The sequence below is a fragment of the Lonchura striata genome, chromosome 6, assembly GCF_046129695.1.
Source record: "Lonchura striata isolate bLonStr1 chromosome 6, bLonStr1.mat, whole genome shotgun sequence".
Taxonomy (NCBI): domain Eukaryota; kingdom Metazoa; phylum Chordata; class Aves; order Passeriformes; family Estrildidae; genus Lonchura; species Lonchura striata.
The window spans coordinates 17,406,914-17,433,086 of NC_134608.1; the positions used below are offsets into that span (position 1 = coordinate 17,406,914).

The 26,173-nt window shown below is 43.4% G+C and overlaps 1 protein-coding gene across 7 annotated transcripts in view; it reads left to right on the forward strand.

Annotated features, from left to right (window-relative positions):
- FOXN3 (forkhead box N3) overlaps positions 1-26,173 on the forward strand; it is a 207,021-nt gene that overhangs the window by 22,233 nt on the left and 158,615 nt on the right. For 5 of the 7 annotated variants that reach the window (XM_021531918.2, XM_077783991.1, XM_077783990.1 and 2 more), the window contains exon 2: positions 14,289-14,413. The exons of 1 other annotated variant lie outside the window; for it this stretch is intronic. The gene's annotated coding sequence lies outside the window, so the exon portion shown is untranslated. The remainder of the gene's footprint in view (positions 1-14,288; positions 14,414-26,173) is intronic. One more of the 7 variants, XM_077783989.1, reaches the window with a different exon arrangement.

Sequence of the window (26,173 nt, forward strand, 5' to 3'; positions counted from 1 at the left end):
ACCTGTGTAATCGCAGATATCTTTCATGGTCTGCCTCTGGTGCTTTATTTATGTTGACAAGCTTTTTACTTAGGGTTTGATTCAGGAAAGCAGTTACAAATGTACTTGACTTTAAATCTTTTTATAGGCCTATTGAAAGTAATGAACTTCTCGACAGGTTGAAACTTGAACGTGTGCTCTGGTGGATCTGGACGTGTGTGGAGGACCTGGGAGCCTGAGGAAGTCAAAAAGGACTGTGCTGGTGTAGGTGCTGTTGTATCAGGTTCTTTGACTACTTCAAATTAGGGTGTAGAAACATGAAAGGGGTATCAGGGAAAGCACCAATTCTCCTAAAGCAAAAACATTTTACAGCCTCTTAAACTGAAAAAAATCTGCCCCAACCCAAGAAACATTGCTCTGCCTCATTTGTGTTGCACCCCCTGGAGCAGCTGTTTGTGGGCATGCAACTGCTGTGAAGCTGTTTCTTGCACCTGTGTCCTAGGGTGACTCGGTCCATGTGCCTGTGACCTTAGGGGAGCAGGGAGTGCCCTGAGAGATGGTGTTTGTATGGGTAGGCAGGGAAAACTCACATCAACACTGAGCTGCATGTGGGAGGGCAACGTGGCTCTTTCTTACTCTGGGCTTGTATATGTAGCAGTTAGGTGACATTTCAAATGCACTTTCTGGTGGCAAGCTGTTTATCAACTGGCCATTGAACTTGTTATTTCCTAAAGCATATAGTGTGTGGCTCTTGATTGAAAAGCTGCTGTTCTGTCTCTTTGTTCTTCCACTTTGCAGGGATTCTTTCTTATCCATTTTGTTAAAACCCTTCAACTCTAGATTGATAACTTTCATCATCTGAGTGGTGGAGCTTTGTTCAATGATGGCTGTTGGTTTTCTCTGTGCTGTTTCTAAATGGCTGTGTACAGGGTGGCAGAGGAAAGTGCCTGGAAGTGGGGCATTGGATAGCTGAAGTTCAAAATAACAAACGTTTTCCGAATGCTGGTGTGCTTATTTGTTGGGAAATGAATAGGGAGTATGAAAAACTAACATTGTGTTTACCAGACAGGAGCCTGGATAACAGCAAAATGCTACATATTAAGATTTTGATTGAGTCATTCATGGGTTGTTGGGGAGAAACATTTCTTGTGGTTGAAAGTGTGATCAGGGAACAAGTGGTTCATGTCCCAGTCTGAGCACAACTCTAGTCATATTCATTTCTAATTATAAGGTTTGTGTCTTGTCATCTCTTTAGTCAAATTCAGCAGGTATGGGTCCCACTCCTTTTGACAGAGATAATGGTTTGCTGCTTATGGGTTCCTATTTCAAGACAGGTCAAAGAAAGACTTTCCTTCTCATGATTAGATCAACTTTCTTTTTCTGCCTTCATTGAGGAGCCAAATATGAATCTGCTGTAAGCTGCATACTGAAAAGAATGGCAGCTGGGGTCTGGGCAGGGAAGTATGCTCACCCTTACCAGTGCTGGTCCTAAGGAGCACATCATTAATCTGTATTGTGAAGACTCCTTGTGAACCTAATTATGACCTGTGATCCTGCCTTTACCCCACGTTCTATAAACACGATCAGAAAGGACTGTTTCCAGTCTTAAATGGATTTATATTATAAGAAATTACCTTGTAGTAGTTGCAGGTAAACTGTTAGTTTGGAGCCTTTATTACAGCTGTTGGAAGTGTTCCAGCTGGGCTGTCTGTCCTGTGCAGTGGGACTCACCTGGCTGGTGGCTGTGGGTGCACACACATGCAGGCAGGCAGGCAGCACCCCTTCACAGTCCCCAGAAAGAAATGAGCACGCAGGGCACAAAGTGTCTCAGCCAAAGGAGTGCTTCTGACAAGATAATTGTCTCTAGGAATGCTCCTCTGCCTTTCCCCTGGAGCCCAGGTGACCAGTGCAGTGATAGGCAGAGGTCAGCACTTTGCAGCATCTTGGATTATGTGATGCAGATCACAAGTGTAACACCAAAACAGCCTCACAGTGTCATTTGACTTAGCTTGGATATGTTCATAGCTTGATTCTGCTTGATGCTGGTATTTCTACTGTCCCTTGGGATGGAAAGAAATTGAGAGCACCCAGTACAATCCATTATGTCCTAGAGAAGTGTGGAAGGGTAGAGAAGCAGGGTAGCCAATCACAAAGAGCCACTAAAGCAGCAACAAGAATATCTTCTCTTTTTTGAGACCATTTAATCTTTTTGAATGAGTAATACAATATTTATAATATTACAGTAGCTCTAATAACTTGCTTAAAAATTAAAAATAGTTAATGGGTGAAGTGGAGTAAGCGTGGTTAATACTTCTCACTGATCTGCTGCTGTACCTCCTGCTAGATCAGTTTTTTTTAAATGTGTCATTTTCTCCCATTTTAACAACACTGACTGGAGCAAACACACTGGCTCTATATTGCCTTGGATGGTGTTTATAAAGCTTCCTCTCAGGTGTGTGTCCCGGCTATCTGGAGCACACATCCTTATGTCAGATGAATTATCCTTTAGCAGAGGAGGGCTTTTCAGCAAAATGCATTGATCTGTAAGGTCCCTTTTCAAGATGCAATACCAGGATCTGTTGTGATAGGTGAGTTTTGTGCATTACTTTATGTGTTATTAGATAAGATTCCCTTAATTCCTGGAGGTTAGCCCCAGACTCAGTTCAGCTCTCAGGGAAGTGCTGTTTCCTGCACTGCTTTCCCAACTTGGTAGAAAATTCTGCTGTGCTTGAAGACTCAAACTGCTGATCACAGTCCTCAGTTGGACACTGCTGGAGATATTGTAGACAGCTTGGACTTGTTGTACGTTGACTTGGTGACTTGAAGGCACAAGTCTGGATTTGATACAGTTGGGTGGTACAAAGCTTATAGGACAGTTGTGTCTTTCATTGTTGCAGACATGCACCAGGACATTTTGTGGCAGTCTCCATAGCACTGAAGGCTTCATGCCTGGTAGATTGCATGGCTATTGCTAAATGAGAGGTGATAAAACACAAAAGGTTTCAGCAAGGTCACCAGCTGTTAGAATGGGGTGGAGATTCCTACCCAAAGTTAATGGCAATATTTTCTTTCTCAGAAAGAATTCAGAAGGATTTCTGTGGGATAGTTTAGTCTTGGTGTGAAATGTAAGCCTGGCTGCAGACTTGGGCTGATGGACGAGGAAGGGTTGGAGCAAGGCAGAGCATTCCTTAAAATGAAGGGACTTTCTCAGTGTGAGTGGACTCCTTGGAGCACTGTCCATTTTCTACCAAACTCATCTCAGGTTTTGCCTGGTCAGTCTCTGTCCATGGTCTGACCCTGCTGTGCATGGTGAAGTCCAGGGAGAGCTGCGTGTTGGGTCACAGCACCTGCAGTTCAGTCTGTGCAAAACAATGAAGTTTTCTGGTGAGTGGCTATAGACAACTTACGGTCAAAAATTGTAAAAGAAGTTGATACAGAAGATCTCTGGTCTGTTTCAGTTAACTTCTTAAGCCTCTTGGAAATTCACAATGAGCAAATGTGTGCAAGAGGAAGATCCCGGGTAACTGCCAGCAGCTTAGTCTGACATCAATCCCAGGCAAAAGAATAGAATTGAGAGAGGATTTAGAGAATTAAAGGTAGGGAATATAATTAATGCCATTCAACATTCTTTTTTGGAGAATATGTCCTGTCAAACAAACCTGATTTATCTGATAAGATTGCAAGTTTGGGGGATAAGATAACTGTGTAGATATAATATACTTTAACTTCTGTAAGGCGTTTGATTTTATTCCACATGACATTATTACTAAAATATTAGTACTATATACTTTTACTGAAGCATATCTTAAATATATTAAGAACAAGGTAACTGACAGAGCTCAAAAAGTAGTTGTCAATAGGGAATCTTTACTGAATGTGAACATTTTTTAATGTAACTCTGCAGGGATCAGTCAGAACCCTCATGCTATTCATCATTTCTGGCAGTGATATAGAAGTAAATATAAAATTATTTCTGATAAAATTTCTGGGCGACACAAAGATTGATGAAGTGGGAATGAGGGCAGTAGGATACAGTGCTACTGGTTAATTGTCCCTACTAAAACAAAATTCCAAAATTCCTTTCAGTCTAATTAAATAAGAAAGTTTTTGTGCATCCAGAGGGGAATGTAGCACAGAGCTGTAGCCCAGTCTAGAAGGCAGAAGGTTTCTCATAAACCTTTCTATGTGCTGGCCTCTGGAGAAGTGGAGCTTTCCTAGGGAAGAGGCAGTTTGCCTGCAGGATCCCATGGCCTCCATCCGATGATGGTGGTGGTCCATGGCTTGGCAGAGATGCTGTTAGAGGAACCTCCCTGAGAAGGCTGCTGACAGGAAATGACTCTTCATCCTCAGTGCTGTGGAAGGCCTAAGAGAAATGGACACTGGTTACATTCCTGGGTTTGGTTGTGTGTCTGTGAGGTTCTAGTATGTTTTCTCATTAACCTTTGTCCATTGGGGGTTTTTGAAGGTGTCCTGTATGACAGGAACCAGACTTGGCAGTAGAGTTGAGCCTGAATGTAGAGCAGGGTCCGTACTAGTGAGACTGGCTTGCAATTCCAGACATAAAGTAGGCTGCAGCAGCAAAGGGCATACAGCACTGGAATGAGGACAGAGGTGTTGCATACACATATTATGGCTATATTACTTCAGAGGCTTTTCTTGACTGTACAAGCTCCTTGACCTCACATTACTTGCTCACCGTAGGGTGCACATGGGTGCGATCTATGTCATGCCAAGGCTTTTCCTGCTGGTGAGATGAAAAGAGAAGTTGTGTTCCAGGTGTCATGCTGTGACCCCATTGGCAACAAGGGCATAAGGTACCCCATTCTCAGGGCCATACCAGTGCCAAGAACCTTCAGCAGTGGCCAAGTGTAAATTCACAGGAAAAGATTCTGTAAACATCTTCAGGTTTGTTGCATTTTGAAGAGAGAGATTTTGAAAAGGCAGAGGAGGTAACTACTCTTTGGCTATTGCTTTTAGCTTTGAGTCAGCCAGATCTGCTTGTTGCTTGCAGCATTGAAATCTTCCTTGGTTTCAAAACCTGCCCACAGCATCACAGAGTAATAATTTACACTGGAAAGGACTGCAGGTAGTTGTCTGGTCCAACAGCCTGCTAGGGGACAACAAAAGCCAGCTGCTCCCATATGGAGATTAAACAGCCTCTCTGGTTCATCTGCTCAAACACTTTGCTACCCTCATTGTAGGTTTTTTTGGATTTTATTTTGTTCATCATCCAACTGGAATTTTCTATGCTCAGCTTGTGTCTGTTGTCTCTTGCCCTGTTCTTGTAGTCCTCCAAAGGAAATCCACTCAGCCTCTTACACCCTCCTATACTCCTGGGGTTGTAAGCAGCTCTCCATGGAGCCTTATCTTACTTTGACTGAAGAAGCCCTGCTCTCTCAGCTTCTCCATACCTGTTCTGTCCTGCAGCTTCCTGACCATAGCAGCCCACCACAGGTCTTGCTGCAGTACTTCACTGTCTCTGCACCCAGTGCTCCGAGGTTGTCCCACCAGCACTGAGCAGAGATGATGGCCATTTCTGTCAGCCTGCTGTCATGCTTTAAAAAGAGAGAAATTAAGGGATAAAACGGGTTTTGTTACTGTAAAGCTTAGCTTTTCTCAGCAAGATCCCAGCATATGACCCATACCGGGCAAGTGGGGGGGCAGTCAGACCAGAAGAAGGTGCCCTTGGGGCAAACAAGGCAGCAGTCTGCTGGAAGTGCCCACCTCAGAGTTAGCTATGGCTCAGCCAGCCCTCTGGGATCCTCAGCTGTGTGACTGCCTAGTGCCAGAGGTACAGGGAAGATGGAAAACTCTGTGATGAGACTGACAGGAACTTCAGGTCCAAATAGCAAAGTGCACCAGGCTGTGGTCTGTCCTTCCCTGTGCTGCACTGCTGCATGCAAACAGCTTCTCCATCACTGTGTGAAGGACCAGGAGCCATTCATAAACAGACCAACTTTCAGCATAGCTTTCCAGCCACAAGTTTGCCTAAGCTAAAGAAAACAGTGTATCTTACTAAATAAATGATTAGACCTCAATGATTTTCTGCCTTCTAGAGCAGAGTTATTTGGAAGCATGAAAGGAAATAGCAGCAGCAGTATAAAACCACTGCCCTTTGCACTTGCATCTTTCCCACAGAGTAATCCTTCATTCATTGTTTACTTAATGAGAAAAGAAAGAGGTTAATTTATAAAACCAAATAAAAAACAGACAGAGGACTTTATTTGTGGAACAAAAAACTGAATTAAATGAACAGTCTGTCCATTAATGCTGCTAATTGTGCCATGTTCCACTGTGGAAAATACACAGGTCTGCTAGGATTCTGCTCTTGCTGGTGGAGCCCACGGTCTGTCTCCAGTGAGGGTTCAAGCCAGCACTCTGTTGCAAGAGTTTCCTAAAAACTTTTCTTACTTGGTGAATTAATGTCATCTCCCAGTCTGTGAAAGGCTCAGCCTCTCAGGAGTTTCTTAAATTTAATAGATAAGTATAGGAATAATTGGCAGAGCTGATCTTGTTGGTGAATGCTGCTGTCTGAATCATTTGCAGATTCTCATGAACATCCGTAGAGAACTGCGGCAAGGAAGAGGAAGATGGACTGCTTAATTCACTTCCTCTGCTCCAGAGAAGTCTGTAGTACCCTTGCTAGAATTCAGCAGTTTCTAGGTTATTTCTGTTGGCTGTAGAATGTTGCAGAGGTTGGAATTAAACCCAGCTGGGGGGAAATTTTGCATGTTATCTGTGTATTTCCTGGTAGCTGTCCCTCTTTGCTAGTCAGTGCATGTCTGAAATCTCCACCATTCCTGCTGGGGGTGGATGCAAGGTAGCTGTGCCCTGATGTGGGTGGGAATGTGTTAGAGCTGCATGGATGAGGGTTACTTGATGCTGAGACTGGCTGGAGGCTGAAGCTGCTCTATCTCCCTCTCTTTCCTCAGTCAGCCTACAGAGGAGGGAGGGAACAGGGAGAGCTGGGCCAGAGTGGGTCCTGATGGAAAGAGGGATCAGTACATGAAAGCATCTACAGGTAGTTCATAAAGACTTGTAAGAGTAACGTTTGATTCTCTTTGAGAAGCTGACGATTACTGTGAAGTGTGGATAGGAAAAACATGTCTGGACAAAAATTTTTTTGCTGGAATTCCCTCTGGTGATTTAGAAGATTTTTTGTTGGAAAAGACACTTCATTCTGGGCTGTAACTGAAATGAAGGGAAGTACATAAAGAAGGGTAATCTATCAACTGAACTATACCAACTGAATGTTGAGGCTTCATGGAGCTTTGCAGTCTCTACCGCCACCCTGCTGAAAGAAGCTTGGGACAGTTAGTTCTGCACTAACTTCTCATCGCCTTTGTCAGCCAGCTTGATCTGCAGATTGTGATAGCAAGAGTGAAATGCTATTTGTGAAAACAGTTAGTGAAAATTTAAACCAAACTGATACCACAGATCATGTGCAGATTTTAATGCAAAAGAAAGGCCTGGAACAGAAATTTTTCCTGTTCTTACATCGGGCAAATTAATGACTTTTAAATTTCATCCACAGTTTGTTTCTGACATTATAGAATTTTACTTCTTAGTTTTAAGTAAGACTTGTTTCTATATATGTGTATTTTATGTGTATATAAAATACATCTATACAGTATATGTATTTATGAATATAAATTAATACATACTTATTCTAAGTGTATGGATATGGAAAAATATGTAGTTGATGCTCCAACGTATCTTACTGGGACACAAAATTATATGAAGTCTTTGGAAAATGGGTTATTTGAAATGCTGCCATCTCTTTGTTGAGTATTCAAAGAACACTGTAATTATTGATGTCAATATATTTTAAATGCTCAGTGGAAAAAGTTGCAAACATTTTTGTTAGAACATGTATTTGTTTGTAACCTGTTCAATACATCACCTATTTGTATGCCAGCTGGCTTCTTTTCAAAAATGTTCTATTGAGAAGATATATATGGGGGTTTTATCATATTTTTATGCTGTTGTCACACATTAATAGAGATCCAACTCCTCCATAATATCTTCTGGAAATATTTGGGAGACATAAGACTATCTTTGTTCTGGATACATTGGCAAAATTGCTCTTGGCTTCAGTTTGGGAATGCAAGTGATTTTTTTAAGTTCAGAGTAAAGGTAGTTGTGCTTGCCAATGGTTACATCAACATGGCAGTGTTCTTTTTGTCTGGAAGGTGCTAAGCTGTGATGTCTTCATGTCTGAAACTGTGGCTCTGGAACAGATCTGGGTCCTGGGGATGGACAGCCAGGCAGATGGAGTCTGTGGCTGACAGCAGCTCATACAGGGAGCGTTGGGTTGAGGAGGTGCCAGGAGGTGCCTTCAGGTGCCATGTGCTTGCTGGCTTCTTGTAGTCTTCCAATGCTGCAACCTGTAGTCATGGTTCTTCACCTGATGATGTTGAAAGCTGCTTGTGCCTTGCTTGAGGTTTTGAGCATTTCAGAGTGTTATTTTCAATGTTTGTGTTTCAACACAGGGCTGCAAGTTGGGGGGGAAGAGTAATTTTACAGTATAACCAATCTCTGTGTGTGAACATCACCTCAAAGGAAGTCAAGGGTTGTGTTGCTGAAGCTGAGCCTTCCTCCTAGCTGCTGTGAGCTGCAGCTCCTTTAGGCTGCCTTCTGGCTGTGCACAGCTTCTTCCTGCTGGGGCAGGAGCTGCTGCATGGGGTGGCTGGGCAAGTCTTTCTTCTGCTGAAGCCCAAATTGAAGTGAGGATCTGTAAGAAATCTCTTCCGCTTCCCCAGCCTGTGGGTGCAAGCAATCAGTGTGTTTGTCCACTCAGTTTTGTGGTTTTTTTCTGCTTCCTTTCTGAGACCAAAGGTGGTACTTTTTTTTAGTGGAAGTGGGGGCAACCCAGCACCAGAGGTCATTTGGCTGGTAGATTTTCCCTGCTCTCTTAAAAAGTGAAGCTGGCACCTCTTGGAAAACATCTTTCCTATGTTGAAAATACTTACCTATGCTTTCATGCCTTTGTCCTTCACAGTTCTTCAGAGCCATGTGTGAACAGGGATGAGAAACCCATATCTGTGGTGGGCTCTTTCTCTCCTTAAACTCTGTTGTGGTCTCAAGGGGGAAGCTGTGGTGTTTTATGGATGTATTAAAAAAGGGTAATTTTTTGTTGGCTATTCTGCTTAAATCTGGATGAGAACTGTTGTAGGTTGAGATAGCTAAAGCTGGCTGTCTGTTGTTAGCATGGCAAGAGCTGTGGGCTGGGTATCTTTGGCCCTCGCTAGCCAGGCTGCGTCATCCTGCCACAGCAAGCAGCCAGAGGGAGAAGAGAAACCTGAGATGCACAACATGTAAATACTCCAGAAATATTAGGAATTTGGCAAGAAGGCCAGCAGTGCCTTCCTCTCTCCCTGAAGATACTGCCATATGCTGAGAGATGAATCCAGTTATTTCAGCAGTGTTGGCAAAACTAGTTTTGACTCCCCACTGCTCCCAGGCTGGCACGAGCAGTGCACTGTCTTCTTGGGGCCAGGGGGCTGCAGGGTGAGGAGGAGACGTGGGAGACCAGGGAAGATCAGTGCCATGGGAGTAGCAGAGCCTGCAGTATGGCAGCCAGGGTATGAGGCAGCTGCCCTGGGCAGAGGGCCTCACTTGGGCAGTGCATCTTCATGCACGCCATCCCCCTGACCTGGTTTTGAGGTGCAGGATAGAGGCTGGCGCGGGGGGTGAGCGCTGGAGGCAGGACACACACCTCCTGCTTGTGTCCTGTGCTGTCTCCTTTGCGCTTTGAGATCTGATGAGATTGTGCCACAATATGGAATAGCTGCAGGCAGATCACTTTTATGATATATTACTGCAATAAAATTATAAATTTATGGCAGTCAGGGATCTAGGCATGTGCCCATAATTTTTCCTTGCTGCTGTGTATTGTCTGGTTAGTTGGCACACGAACTCAGCTGATCTGTGGGAGAAAGAGATGATGCTGGGTGAGCTGCCCCTTCCTGCTTAGCACCTTGGGCCCTGGCATTCCTCCCTGAGCCTGGCACCGCCGGGGGTGTGGGGCTGGCAAAACACAGCGGAGCCTTTTGGGTGTGTTTGGACAGCAGGAAACAATGTGCCACTGCAGCACCTCTTCTGAGAGATGTCATTTTTCAGCTTGTGGCAAACCTTGGGCTCCTGCTCATCAGTGGCACCACTTTTCTGGCCTTGTTACTGCTGCAAATGGAAGGTGCATGGTGGGTTTTGGATTTGGGGCTTTTGTGGGTTTGTTTGTTTGTGTTTTTATGTTTTGGTTTTTGGTGTGTTGATTTTGTTTGTTTGTTTTTTGTTTGTTTGTTTTCTTGGGAGTTTTGTGCTTTTTTTTTTAATTTTATTTTTTTAAAAAAAGTCTTCATTTTCAATTGGGGTGTGGAGTGGGGAGGGAGATACTTCACTATATAGGAATGCCAGGGTCAAGAATTCACATCCAGCTTCTGGTTCCACTCTTCTGTACAGAGCCCTTCTCCCTCCATGCCATCTGTCTTTTGGAATTGATGCTTTAATACCCTCTGCAGGGTAGCATTGCTATTTATTTATTCCAGTGTTTAAGTTTCTTTTCAACCTTTGGGATTAAGCTGGAGTGCCCAGACATCATTGTGGACTGTGAAAATCCCAAGATAGCATGTCACAGGCTCTTGAAAAGGGGGGAAATATGTGAAATGCTGTGTTTTCCTTGGCTTGCTTTCCTAGCTGTGGCTCCTGGAGCAGGGAGGGGACCAAGGCCCTAGTTCCTGTGATGTGACACAAAGCAGAGAACATTTGGTGTGCAATGCCCCAGAGTCCTCCTGACCGATACCACCTTGCTGCTCTGTGCTCCTGGGAGCCCTTCTCTGTTGGCTGTAGCCTGGAATTCAAGCACAGTCTCCTCAGTATAGCCTTGGAACTGCTAGACTTCTGACTTGCATGGCTTTTTCCCCCTTCAGAGGTAGCCAGAGCCCGAGACCATCCCACAATAGTATTTCTTTAACAGAAGAAAGATAAGAAGTATCATAACCTAATTAGCAATCCTGCATGTCTCATTTTTATCTGCCACCAGGAGCATATCCCAGGGTGGGCTCAGGGTTGTTTGGATCTCACCTGAACATGCAGCACATCCTGGGAACCCTTTTCCTTTCTGTTGCCTTTGTTATATTTTATTTTCTGTCTGTGCTTGGGGGGTGTTGTTTGGATTCTATTTGACTCCAGTTTAGTGTGTGACTCAGCATTGCTGTATGTTTTGTTCTGCTGCTGGTTATGGCATTCCTTAAAACGTCCTGGTGCTTTCAGCTGATAACACCAGTGTCTTACCCTAAATTTGTGGCTGTGATCTCCCTACACCACCCTCCTTTGCCTGCTGAGGTCTTTCCTTGGCCATATGGTGGAGACCATGTTTACCTGGAGATAGCATGTACATCAGCCAGTAATTGTCACATTAATTGTTTTGTGATAACTGCATGGTATCAAGCAGGGTCCCGCAGACAGATTCTCCTGCTTACCCCACTGGTCTCACTGCCCTGGCCCTCTGTGGGTACCCACTTGACTGCTGGGCAGCTCACCTCCTGCCATCAGAATCTGGAGGTGGTGCTTCCTTTCCTTTGTGTCTGGATAGGATATGTCCTTTTTATATTGCATCCTGGAGCCTTTAATTACTCCCAACAAGTCCCTTTCACACTTTGAAAATCCTGTAGCAATTTCAGTTTGAATTGCTTTCTCTGAGGCTTTGGTTTAGATGAGTGCACCTGCTCTGGGGTTCCAGTGGTAATTGGGCTGTAATGGTTATGGTCCTTTAAATGCACTTAAGGTACTGTGAGCTTTAAGAACTGATAACGGTACAATCTGGCATCTCAGCACTAGTTTTGTCTTGTCTCTGAGCATTTTGGTTTAAATTGTATTGTTTTGCTATTTGTGAAGATTACAAATATTCACAGGTTTTGGAACTTGGATGTATTTAATTAGATGCTACCCTGTGCTCATGTACCCATCCCACAGATCTGGGTCCTGGGCTGCTCCTCATTTCCCACTCTGCCAAACCCCTGCTGAGCTCAGTGGGAGTTTTGCCAGAACAAGGCCCTAAAAAAGAAGTATGACTCATTTGAGCAGTTGTGCTCATTTATGCACTAGTCCAGGCTCACGTTAAAAGGCTATTAAACAAAAAATACTAAAGAACCTACTTGTCTTGTCCTTGCCTAAAGCAAACATTTATCCTGGGACTGGTCTAGCAGGTTAAAGATGGCTTTTCCTCTGGTTTGTGTGTTAGGATTTTTTGGTGTGGATACCATCAGAGCTTTTACAGTTCTCTGCTGCCTTAATTTCCCTCTAAGGTGGCAGAACAGGGAGTAGGATGAAGAAAAGAGAAACACAACTCTCTCAGACATGTGTAGTAGCAAGAGGTGTGCAGCCTATAGCCTGCTGCTGAACTCAGAATATAAAATTTCCAAAATTACCAGTTACGAGTGTGATAATGAACTGAAAGTAAATATGGTTCAGTTTTCTGTGAATCATTCTTGGGGGGTTTAATTGGACTTGGATGAGCTGGCATTATTGCAGTGCAAGAATAGAGTTGTTTCAGAATTAGACAGGCATATCTGCTTTGCAGTGCAGAGCTGCAGCATCCCAGTGGTATTGGGGAAACTTTATCCTCAGAGAGGCTTCCTAGGATGGCTTGAGGAAGTTCTTTGGGTAGAGAAGGAGCCAACTGTTCCCACTAGGCCCTGGGACCTGGGAATTCACCTGCTGGTACCAAACACTATCTCCTCTATTTGAATTGCCCTCAGATGAACACTTTGAGTTAAGGTAGTCACTATGAGATGGAAGATTTTCCTTCACCAAAAAAGGCCTCTAAGCTCTCCTGGCACAGAATTGAGGCCATGAAATTATTATAATGGTAACTGCTATTATGAGATGTTACGATAAACAAAAATAAGCATTTTTGTGCTCTTCATTCCAACAGGAATTTAAATTGCCAAAGCAGAACAACCTGTTCAGAATAGCTCAGACAATGTTCTACATTCAGGCAAGGAAAATACTTTCCTTAGGAAAGTGATTGCGGGTCAGCTCCATGAGAGGTACAGGTGTGGGGAGATGCCCTAAAACTTGATGTTTGATTGGAGTAGCTTGACTAACTTGTGAAGTACAGAGAACTTGAAAATGGGAACGGCCTTGTCCCGTAGTGGGGAGAGGCAGAAATTGCATATTGCCCTCTTTAAACCCATGATCATGATTATGGGATGAGGCAAAGAGATTTATATAAGCCATTCTCATTAATGCCAGTGGGAATTACCCAGAGCTATACAAGTACATCACAGTAAGAAATGTGCCTTGGCAGTTCACTATTAATATTTGAAGATAGTGCAAGCAAAGTCTCCTTCTCTGAGTCAAGTGGGCAAAAATTAGAGATTTGGCAGGGCAGGGGGGAGGGAAAGCAGGGGAAATTGTTCTTTTAGTCCTTGGAGAGGTTATAGAAAGGTGAACTATTTGTACATACAGATCCTCAAATACAAGGAGTTGCACATGTATGTGGCATGTTAACTGTTCCCATGATTATAACTGCAGGTATTTAGCTCCTGTCTGCTGGTTAGTGATGGGCAAGAGCCCATCTCTCTTTTTAGGAGTTGCTGACCATCTTTGCTGACCCACTCAGTGCTGGTGCTCACCATGAGGCAAGAAAGGCTGCTGCTATTCTGCTTGCAGTTACATGCTGTACTTAAACAAGATGGGGAGACTCTAGGCAGCAGAAGCAATGCATAAGCAAAATCATTTTAGCCTAGTGAAGTATCTCGAAGAGCTTGATTTGTTTGAAGCAGCCATTGAAGCAGGTAGAAAGGATTGTGTATTTATGTGAGGCACAGTGGAAGGCAGACATTGACCTCTACTTGATGTTTCTGAGTTAGTCATTATTCCGCTGTTTGGTTTGTAGTAGTAACAAGCTTTCAAGTTGGTTTCTTCATATTTTGCCTTTTTTTTTTTTTTTCTTTTTTTTTCTTTTTTTTTTTTTTTGTCTGGAGTTGGTATGTAATTTGAGTCATAAAACATGAGTTCCAGTAGGAAGTGTTACTGTATTTATGGGTCTTTTCCTGCAGTTTACCCAGTACAGCCATGCATCCTTCTTCTCCAATTCACCCTCCTTCCATGGATGGCAGAGTTGGGGCTGTACCTTGTAGCAGGGTGGTGCTGTGGTACTTGTCCAGTCCCTGTAAGAACTGTGGCTAATTGCTGTCATGCTGTTTAAACTAATTTTCTTTATTATTCTTAGCATTATTTACATATTTTTTATGTAAACCCATTCCACTCAGACAAGATAAAATAAAATTTACTATTCCTGACAGATGTTGACAGCTTTGGAGCAATGCAGGACACGCTGATTGCATCCGTGCAGTGCCACTGGCTTGGAAGAAGGTTCACCAAAGCAGACGAGTCCTGCCTCTCACCCTGTGGATGATAAATACCAGAGGTAACATTTATAGCAGCACATTTCAAGTGACAGTCCAGCCCAAAGCCCAGGGTTCCTTACTGACAGGTCCTTGCTCACAGCTGCACAAGATGAAATTAATCAGTTTTCACATTCCCAGCAAATGAACCGGGGAAGTAAAAGTTGGTGCTGTGGATGCTTGGTGCAAACCACATTCAGGACTTCTACTAAAAAGTCCAGGGTCTTGGAGATCGTTGGCTGCTACATGTAACACTGAGGATGGTTGTGTGTGCCCTCAAGCTGAAAGCAGAGAATTTAACTGGAGGACAGCCACAGAGAAAGCACATTTCTCTCCTTCAGCTGAGCAGTGGCCAAATCCTGACCCAGTGTCTATACCTCTTGTCACCCCTATATGGCAGGAACTCTGATAGGGTTTAGCTGCAGCACAATGGTATGTGCTGTTTTGTTACTTCAATAGAGATAACAGAATGCCTAAATAAATCCTGTTTGATGCTTAAATAAAGATTTCATCCTGCTATGTCTGTAGGCAGATACCAGAGTTCATAATTCACTATCCAAGAGTTTGATAGTTTTTTTTTTTTGTTTTTGTTGTTTTTTTTTTTTTTTTTTTTTTTTTTTTTTTTTTTTGCATTCCAACTTGGAGTACTTTAACTAGGTAGTAATTATGGAAAAGAAATAAAGAACATAGCCACATAATACTCATGTGGAATAAAGTTACCAGATAATTAGATGTTGGAAACTGTGGACCTAAGAAGGTCCACTTACTTCCTTAATACTGATATTCATTGGGCATTAAAAAGTAGAAATTCTTGAATGTTCACTGCTTTCCTGTCATTAAAAACCGGTCAGACATGTGAGGATACTTGTCTCCCGTGCCTTGCTATGTGGCAAGTTACAGGGCTACAGCAACAATTCTTGAACACTCTGCCTTTGTTGCCGTACCTGGTGCTTAACGACTATTACCTGGGCCCAGCCAGGAGCACCACACTTCTAAGGCCAGAGCTTTTAGATTACAGTTAAAACTTCTGCTACTTTCACTGATCCTCCTCTTTGTAGTTTGGGTGACTGAAGCTGAGCCTAGCTGCAGGATGGGTAAGGCTGCAGGAGGCTGGCTGAAGTGTGGTTCCCTCCTGAGTGCAGGCATGGGCCAGTGGTGGGAGCTGGGGACAGATGTGAACACCAGGGAGAGAACCCAGGTGAGGGCAGCTCAGTGGTTGTTGGAAAGGGGAAAAGATAATTTTATTCCAGCAGCTAAAACCCTTTTGTATTTTGGTTTCTTTTAGCAGATATTTATCCAAAACATTTGGGAGAAAAGCTGTCTCTTTATTAAATATTTAACACCCTTGCCTTCAGCTGTGGGCTGAGAAAGCTCCCAATCCACATGTGAGTCACCAAGAACTCCTCCGACAGAAGCAGAGGAATTCCAGACTGGAGATTGCTAGAGGAAAAAAAAGCTTGCTGATTTGGAGAAAGTCCAAAATGGTTCACATCTTTCATATATCATAAAATGAGCACTGCAGTCAGTCTGCTGGGTGTGTGGACAAGGAGGCACAGAGTCCCAGATCTGAAGTGGAGAACTCTCATAATGCTAGGGAGAATATATATAATGCACCCTATATATACACCCTATATAATACAGATGAGAAGTACACCCAGTGACTGGTCTTTTATTAAATGCTGTCTGCATTTGGATCCTGACATGTTGGAGGTGATAAGGTGTAGATCACTGCTTCCTGCAGTAGTTTGTTCCATTGGTGAATTAGTGCTAGTTTTAATCCATTCAGCTTTCACTTCCAGCCATCCATTAGCAGTCATCGCTCGGCAAATCCAGGAGATCCATAATTGGAGGTGCCCTGCTTTCTCAGAATGCGTGGAGGATTTCAGGGATTCATGTTCAGAGAGATGAGTGCAGGCTCCTGCAAAAAGAGCATATGGCAACAAATGATGCAATAAGAATGAGTTGTGATAACAAAAAAAATCACAACTATCCCTAGCACTGCTGGTGGTGAGCACTGTGCTTACATGTGCTGTGCACACATGGAGCATGTGATCAACTCTTTTTATTTCTATGAAAGTGACGGGAACTGAATGAATAAAATAAGATTAAACTTTTTTGGCACATTTCTCCCTTTGGCTAATAATTTGGCCAAATTATTTTATCAACATCCCGAAGAATTTTTCAGCTGCAGATGTTATGTCAGTCTCTGTCCCATAGCAAATTAGAGGCAGCTCCAGCAGTGGTTTTACACCTCTTTCCACTGTGGACCACTTAATAATTTTTACTGGTGATGAGGGGGTTCCTGATACAGCAAACTTACACCTCCTGACAAGAGGTTTACTCCTCCCATTACTATCTGGGGTTCACAGTATATAACAGTATTTTTCACTGGTTGAAAACCATTCATCTGTGACGCTCTGAGACACACCATTTCTGTGCACTCTGAGACCACTCCTACAGGGAAAATACGACCATTATACATTTTTTAGGCCATGTGCTCCGAGAACTTTAAAGGAACTTCTTGTAGCTAATGTGCCTGATTCTGATTTCAAAGCAGTGTTTCTATTTGGCCTTGTTTTGAGCTTATTCCTGATTTTAAAAATATGAAATAAAGATCATTTTTCTTCTGGCTCTTGAACTTAAAAGTGAAAACCTTACAGCCTATTCCTACATGGTGCCTATTGGAAGGTGTTAATAATATGTCCTCAGTTGGGCAGCACTGACTAGCCAACATATTCTGGTAAGTCACTTGGCTGCCCTGACCAGGATCTCTGCCTTGTGCAGGTGGGACTTGTACAGCTACCTTTTGTGTGCCTGCCTTTTGGGTAGAAAGGGTTAACAAATATGACTCTTTCTGGCCTGTGCTGTGTTGCCCTACCTGGGAGGACTGAATGGGGTTGTCAAAAGTCAGTTTGAACATTAAAGACTGAAAGCAGTCAGATTTGATGGGCATTCTGCAAAAACCTGGAGACAAGATGACGAAGAGATGGCTTGTCACAGCACTATGGAAAATGTTAAGACCCTTTTTAAAACTCATTGACCAGATGTGCTGCAATTTATACCTGGATGAACATGTGTGTAAGGACTCCTTACCAGGAGGAGCTGGTGTGGCCATCCACCTGTGCCTGAGCTGGCTGACACAGCTGGCAACCCCATTCCCTACCCATTGCTCAGATTGCCCAATACTGCAATCACCAGCTCTTTGATGAAAGGTGGGTTCATGTATCAGATTGTTGAGCATTAGGGATAGGGGATTAGATTTGCAATGTAATCTTTCTGTAACATGCCTCTTGATCCAGAGGCTGCCTTATAAAAGAGTTCTTCTCTCTCTGACATTGGGGAGGCCTGCTCAGGGACGACTATCTTCTACCTTCATTTGGAGATAGTAAGGCTGCTACTGACCTGATGCTTGTGAAGGTCACAGCTGCACCAGGCAAAATTAGTTCTGTACAGGACAGTTAAGTAGATTGGATTTTCTCAGTTGTAGCTGATTTGCTTTCATCTGTCTTCCTCTTGCAAAACCATTTAAAGTCCATTCCCCTCTGCCCCCCACTGCCTATTTATGGGAAAAGACTGGAAGGGGGATAGTCCTGCCTGGGGTCCAATTCTGCTTCAAGCCCTATTCTTATATCTTTCCAGGAGAGTGTCTACAGAGGCTGGAGCAGGCTGTGTAATCACTCTGGAGCCTTGGGTTATATTTCATCCCATCATGAATGTTGTAGGGCCAGTCAGACTGGTCCTCCCCTCTGCCAGCTGACAGCAGTTTTGCACTGTCTGCTTTGGATCAAAACCCTTCTGGGACCCTTCTGTAGATTCCTGGTGTTGCTGCAATTTTAACTGAGCCCCTTTCCAGCCCAGCTTTGTTTCTGGGGCCTGATGAAGCCAGTTAATCTGGGTCAAAATGCATCAAAGCCAATGTCTTCTAATCAAGGAAAAAATTACTGATTTGAGTAACAGATTTGGCTGGTTATGTTCTGGCCACTAGGAAACCTGTCAGCTACCTGGCTGTGGTGGCAAAATGTGACATATGGTTGTGCGTGGGAAGCCTGTTCCTTGTGAGCAGGGTGAGGTACAAGAGGGGAGAGTGGTTTTCACCCGGCTGCATTTTACTTCAATGGCTTTGCCAATGGGTTATAATTATGGTGGATCTTTGCCTGCTTCCTCAGGTTGCAAAGCAACCACCAATGGAAAAGACCTCACGTTTCTAGGCATCCTCCTGTTTTCAGTCCCTTTTATTTTAAGATGTAGTGAAATCTAGAGTTTGCAGAAATTGTTGCCTGGTGCATTTGGGAAAAGATGACTGGAATTTGTGGCAGACAAGTGACAGAGTGCAGGCTCTGCGATGCTGGTGATAGACTGTATGATCCCATTTAATCTCCATGGTGTGAATGGGGAAAACTCATAGGTAGATTTGCTTGAGGGCCTGGCAGGGGCAATGTGGTTTGTGAAGGGGATATTTCCTTCTTTGCAAAGTCACCTTCAGCCTATCAAAAATCTTTGCTACCTGGGACTATATGGGAAAAGGTAGTATGGAGATAATTGAAGCAAAAGGGAGCTATTCTGTGGTATGTTCCCAGCTCCCCAAAACTGATCAGAGTTTAAAAGAGATGAGCTTTAATTGCTCCCAGAGCTTCATGGCTCTCCTCTCAGGATACCAGAACAGTGCTGGCAGCACTTCTAGGTCCTGAGGAGTAGGACCTCAGCTGTGCCAAGCAAGTCCCCTTGATCTGGTTGCTCTGATCAGCTGTATTAACACAGAGCCTGTGTAACTCTGGGACTGTGGCATTCTGCAGACTGGCCTGGAACTGATGTTGGAATGTCCTAGTGTAGAAACTGTTGGAAAAGAGAAGCACTAAAACAAGATTTTTGTATTTCATATTCTTTTCTAAAAGCTTTGCTAACTACCCTTGTCCTGTACTGCACTGAAAACATACAATAATTCCCAGTTGTCTCTGGCATTTTCTCCTGCTTTTTATTGGTATCCCCTCTGATGTTGTGACAATATGTCCTGTGCTAGATTACAGGTATAAGTACTGTTTTGGGGTTGGGCTTTTTAGTCAACATGCATTTGGGAAAGGTGTAAGCAGCTGTCAAGGGGACAATGCGCAGCCTGTGAACATGCAGTACTTGAAAACATCAGCATCCTTTGTGTCTGTGTTTCAGAATAAGTCTGAGGCATGAGGATTTTAGGTTTTCTATTCAGACAGCATTACATTAGGAATATGAAGTATTTGACAGTTCTCTTATATTTACTCTTTTAATGTCAAAATGTGTCACATCTGGTATTAATTGGTGGAAAATTATGGCTCTAATTTACCAATTTGATTGTCTGGGAAAACTGAAGAGAGTGTAACATAATAAATGAATGCCTATTAATCTTTAAAATTTGTCTGTTTACTGTCTGCTAAAACGCCCTGTTATGCGGTGCTGTAAGCGGCTTTCTGGAAATCCTGTTATTCGTGGAGAGGAATTACTACCTGGGAGGGCCAGGCCAAAGTGGTGCAGAATCACTGAGGAGAGGCTGTGGCCTGCAGAAGTCCTGGGCCAGTGATGGCTTAGACACCTACGTGAGGAAGGCTTTCCTCCAGGGAGGAAGGAGGCACCCTGTGGGGTGCAGGCAGTGTCCCCATTCCCTTGTGCCCACCAGCCTGTTCCGCACTCTCCTGGCTGTGGGGCAGGAGGAGCAGCACGTGGGCATGGACTTTGCTCTTCTCTTTCCCTTCACCTGCTGCTGTTACCTCGCTGTGGGTTTCTTAGTCCAGGGCACAGGCTACTGCTTCACTGATGCCCAACACAAATAAATGTATTTGTCCACAGTAATTGTTTTAGTCATTATTAATGAACAGTAATTACCAACCAGAGCTCTCCAAAAGCCCGGATTTTTTCAGACTTGCTGACACAGGAGCATAGGCAAAAGAAGTTCTTGTTCTTGTTGTCTCACCTGCAGTGTGTGGATCAAGCCCAGGGCATGGATACACTTTGGCAAGGACTGTCACTCTGTCCTGACAAGCCCAGCTGTGAGGAGACAGGCCTCCACTGCCTCTGCAGCCGACAGGCAGGCACTGTTACTTGGGTGCTGTGTGTGGATGGTGACAGGCTCAATAGCTTTTCTATCAAAAGACACCCATGTGTTTGTGAAAATACATTTTTGGAGGATCAAATACCAGGTGCTTATTTTAGTAGCAGAAAGCCCTGAAACACGCCAACTCTGGAATAAGCTGATTCTGAAAGCTGACATATTCTGTATGATTATTCCAGTATACGCCATCTGTCACTAGCATATCCAAATATTTATGTATTTTGATTATTATAACTGTTACGAGGGTACTGAAGCTCATAAATAATTTCATTTTCAGCAATCATTTTATTACTCTTCCATGGTTTGATAATGACATTTTACATGTGCCTGCTCAGACTCTGACACAAGGAAGAGTCACAGCATGGCTATGCAAGTGACGGCCTTCTCACAAAAAGCCCGTGGCCGGGGCATGCCTGAGTCTGTGTCCTGCCTGGGTCTGTGCCAGTTGCACTCCCTTCATCTCCTTGGGCTTCAGACTGCACTGCGCTTTCATTCAGCTTCATCCTGCCTCGTCAAGTGACTGCGCTTAGACTGGCAAATGATATAATATGACTAATTATGTTTAATGCAGATAATGTCTTATAATCAAAATAAAGAGTGGATTGCAAACAGATCCTTAAAGGGCACCAGGCGTAGAATTGACGCTGTATTTATTACCAATAGCATCGCTGAAGTGCTAACAGCTGCTCGGCTCCAGCAAGTGCGGCCCCTTTGTGGAGTTTTCCAGAAGAAGAGCTAAGTGTATCAGAAGCACATTACTGCTGATAATAGTAATTAGTTCAGTAGAGCTCAAAATGTTTTGTAAAATATTATTATCTTGATTTTGCTACTCTGCAAACCGTGGCAGAGAAACAGGCTCCTTGGCTCAGAGGAGTCACTGCTGTCTGTGGGGATGGCCTTGGCTGTAGTGCAGAGCTTCTGCCCTCTCCTTGGACAATACTGCTGTCTCCAGCTGAGTCTAGAAATCTAAGGGATGTGCCTTCTCTAGCTCTGCCTTCATTTTCACCAGCATTAGCAAAGAGACTTCTGTAGATGGAGGAGTGCACTGATGTGGAAGTAGATTTGGGTATTAGATTTTTGAAAAGCCATTGTTAAGCTGAAAAAGGAAACCACAAGCTATAAAGGTTGACAAAGCTCCTCTGTAAGGGACTCTTATTTTGCTGTGTACATTTTTTCTCTTGCTTACTAAAGGGATAAAGTGCAATCTAGGTTTCAGAGAGAGATGGCTGATTAATCTGTCTGCCAGGTACATATGGAAATAAATTAGCAAATGGTGCATCTGGGATTAGACTACAACAGAGATGATAAATTATTGCCATCTTCCATGGCTGTATTACTGAAGCTTCACTGGGCTCCCAGTACTCAGTTATTTGCTATTCACACGGTATTACCATGGCTGTGGGATGGAAAGCCTCTGTATTTGATGGAATTTTCTGAGATATGCTAGTTTGAGAATTGATCTGGCCAGACCCATAAGGATATGCTGTATACTTAGATTAAGTAAAAGCAAAGAGATTTGATTTGGTTCTTCTGCTCAGCATGGAATTCTGCTGGTTTCTGATACAGGAATGCTCAGGAAGCAGAAAGGCAAGGACCTGAAGGAGGTTTTTCCACTATCTGCAGTCAACCTCCACCCTTTATCCCAAATAGCAGAGTTATTTATCTATGCTAACACAAAGTTATGCTCTCTGAAGGAGAGCATTCTCTGGCCCAAACCTCTCCCATGCTCCTGGCTTGACCCAGATGTAGTTCTACAACAACTTGCACAACTTCATCTTATCTCTGAGATCAAGAGTGAAACACCATGAGGGCAGGTGGTATTTGCATTGAATGCTGATACAGACTTCTCAGCTGTGTCTCTGCTTCTGCTGCATTTTTCATGTCTGTTTAAACTGATGTGTAGCTGATGGACTGGCAGCTGAGACGTACCAGCAATGCCTACAACAGGACATGCAAGTGGAGTAAATGTGACAGCAGACACGTGGTGTACTGCCTTTCTAGAGGAAGAAAGGGTCATGCAGAAGTTCTCATCAAGTCTGTGGCACGAACAGCTGTGGTGCAGAGGTGTCAGATCCTGTGGCACACCAGGGAGCTGTGGGAGTGGTGGCAGGGTTGTTGGAAAAGCTGCAGCTGGGCTTTTAACAGGAGTTTGCAGCCTGGTGTTGGAGACCTGGTATCTCCAGGTCAACCTGCATGGGCCTTCCAGGTCTCTCAAAACCAGTGCTCATGTAGGGAGCTGTGCTGGGGACTGCTCCTGCAGGCTGTCTCTGGGGCACAGGGGGAGATCAGCAGGACAGGATTCTTGTAGAGCTGCTGGGTGCTGGTTGCTATTCAGCTCCCACCTGTGGCACCAGTGAGTGGTGTGAGCCTGGGGCACAGGGTGCAGACAGCCTGTGCTGCACCCATCTGCTGCACCTTCAGGCTGGGCAAGGTGAAGGGCTGGGCTTGAGGGGCAGTTACTGGGTGATTGTGGCCACTGGATTTCTTTTCCAGCCACTTCTTGACATTTGTGAGTCAAGCACAATTAGGATGTGTGTGTTTATAATTGAGTAAGGCTAACGAGAACAGTGTCTTTCATTACAAGATGCATGAGTGGGTGCCGAGCTGTAAATCTGAGCTAGTGAGGACTCTGAGAGCTCTGTTCAATTAATCCAAACACAGAAATGTTTACTAGAAATAGATTTATTTTCCAGTGACTTCATTTGCAAATTTTAGTTAACAACAACAGTTTACTCCTAATATGATCATGTCAAGCAGCAAGTGGGACTTACTGTTGTTCCTGGCCTTTACCACAAAGTGTTTTGAGCAGAATGTGGAGTGAGTCAAAGGAGGCACTAGCTGATGGATGAACAGATTGCAGCACAGCCATCTATTCTATTGCGCACTTCCAGGGAAACCCCAGCAAATTAGATGTGCGGTTTTTAACTATACGGAGAAAACTAAAGAAATTACATTATGAATGAAAAATTAGGTGGAAATGTCTACTGTCTCATAAACAATTCAGGAATAACTCCCTCTAAAATATTCTGGTTTATGCATGCATTTAATTTGTGCTCTGAGAGCAAAATAAAATTCCAAAGATAAAACACTCTAATAATGGTTTATGTAAATTTATTTGAACAAAACAATGATGTAGTTGCATATAGTAAATAGTTTGGAATGTGAAATGGTATTTACCAACTGCTTCTCTCTATATGAATACAATAGATGATAGGGGAAGCTACATCAAGGAAACATAATTTTACATTTAAAAGGGACTCTGATACTGTGTCTAGTGAGCAGGATAGCCAGCTGAACAGATTGCTGAGTGTCTGATAAAATAATCTCTAGCTTGATTCTTCCTAGGCTATTTATAGCACATGTTTAATTTAAAATTTAGGTATGTGCTGCAGATGACCCTAACAATCATACCAGGGCAATGTATGATAATACAAATTGTTTGCCTCATATTGCACATTTGCCAAAATCTCAATTTGCTTTGCATGCAAATAAACAGGCTCCGTATCCTCAAAATATGGCTGAAAATAGGAAAACAATTGCAGTCCCCAGCTGCTACGGGCATATGGGGCCAAATTTATCCCATCTGTTGAAGGTTATGGAGTTCCGCCAGGGATGACTTTGATCCTGCATGTCTAGCAAAGTGGAACCAATATGTCAATATAAGACGTCTTGCTACTTCTGATGTTCTCCCAATAAAACATCATCATTCAATGTGGCGTGAATTTCCCAAGTGCCCAAGTCACAAACACTATCATGGAAGATATTTCAGAAGTGCTCTGATTCTTGCTGTGTTGATGTTAAAGCAGTGAACAGCAAATTGGCTTTTTCCTCAATGAGGGCTTGAGCCTAAGGGCTGCTGGTGGAAGTGAGTGTGTATCTGCCCCAGGCACATAAACCAAGGGCTGTTTGAAACATTTTTAGCAAAACACTGCAGAACAGAAAGCTGTTTCTGCATTCAGGTATTGCAAAGCGCGTTTCACATGAAAAGCTTTTTTAGAATCAGGAATGATACTGCCATGTAGAAATAGTAGGGTCATTTACTGTATTTGCTTTGGTTTACCAGAGCATCTCTAGATGCCTGGTGATGGGCAGATCCACAAAGTCTGCATTTGGCTTCAGCCATTTACAAGTTTAAGATGCATTTGAATCCCTTGATTTGAACAGGGCTAATTTCCTAGTCCCCAGCAGGACTTACTCTCTTGGGGGCTAGAAAGATTAAACTAAAACAATGCTTGTTATCTGACTAGGGTTCTGGTGACTTTTTTTTTTTTTTTTTTGCAGTTAAGTTCCTTCCTGGTTTATTCTGGACAAATTCTAAGAGTCCTGTGTAGGAAAGCTATGTCTTCTGCTCAGGACCTCACTAGTGGTAACAGAATGGGCTTTCCAGCATGAGGCTCATTTATTAAAGGCAATAATGAACAGAAAGTGACTCTCTTTGGTCTCATGCTTACAATAAGGCTGTTCTTTTGGGCCCCCCATGCATATCTGAGCAAGACTGGGAAAATCATATAAGTGCTGGCATAAGATGCCTGCAAATTAGAATCTCAGACCGAGCTAGTGTTTATTTTCAGTAATGCTACATTGGACTCTGAAAGGAAGATCTTGATAAACACTGTTCCCTAGCATAGCTGACAAAATTTTACATAAAGTTATCCTGGAAGATGATTGTAGAGTTTAAAATGTGTCTGCAGACATTTATAATCAAATTAGTTTGCCCCCATTCAGTATATAGTGCCTTATAAAGAGGACTTTGAATGGCTGTGGACAGAGCCACTTCAGTCTCTGTTCAGAAAACACATAGGCACTGTTATCCTGGAGTGAAGAGGTATGAAAGTACAGTGGACTTGCCCCACAAGCAGCAAATGGAAGATCATCTATTTTGCTCTATTTATTCCTTTGTGATCACTCTCTTCTCCCTGGGGCTTTCTCATCTGCACACTCTGCATTACTTATGGACTGCTAAGCCAAATCTCCAAAGACATCTGAGAAAACCTGACAGGTTCAGTTTCGAATCTCAATCAATGCTGCATTTCCCTCCAAACCAGAATTAGCCCCTGGAAACTGGGGTAAAGGCATATGTGCCTTTTGTTTGGCTCTTTGGGAAGCCATTCCTTTGCCATAGCAGATGAAAATCAGGGAGATCACCAGATCATTTGCTGAGATGGCACATCTTCCTCCAGAAATATGTGGTTAATTCTAATAGCTCAACTATTTAATGCGCCAGGTTATAGCTAACACTGCCTATTACTTGTAATGAGCTAAACTGGGACATCTCTGTCACTTGAGGGTGCTACAGCTGAAAGGAGGGTTTCATAAGAAGCTCTTGATCTGTCAGTTGGCAACTACAGCTCTTGCATCTTCAGCCGAGATAAAAGCACTGTTTGCTTAACAGGATTGAATTTTCCTCAAAGAAATAATTGAAACAATAGAAGAATCACCCAAACCTGCGCTGAGCATTAGCAGATGAGCTGGCTTAAAATCGATCCATTTGGAAAGGAACTAATGTGCAGATTGGTCAAGGTAATGATGGTATCAGATGATAAAATGGACACAAGGGTGGAGAAAGCTTGTGAGGGATATAGTGTCACCTAAAAGCTTTGCAGAAGTGCTTTTATTACCCTGAATCAGCTTGGTTTTGCACTGACACTTAGCTGTTTGCAAAGAATTATACCTGCTTCTGAGATAAATACATCTGACAGTGAAC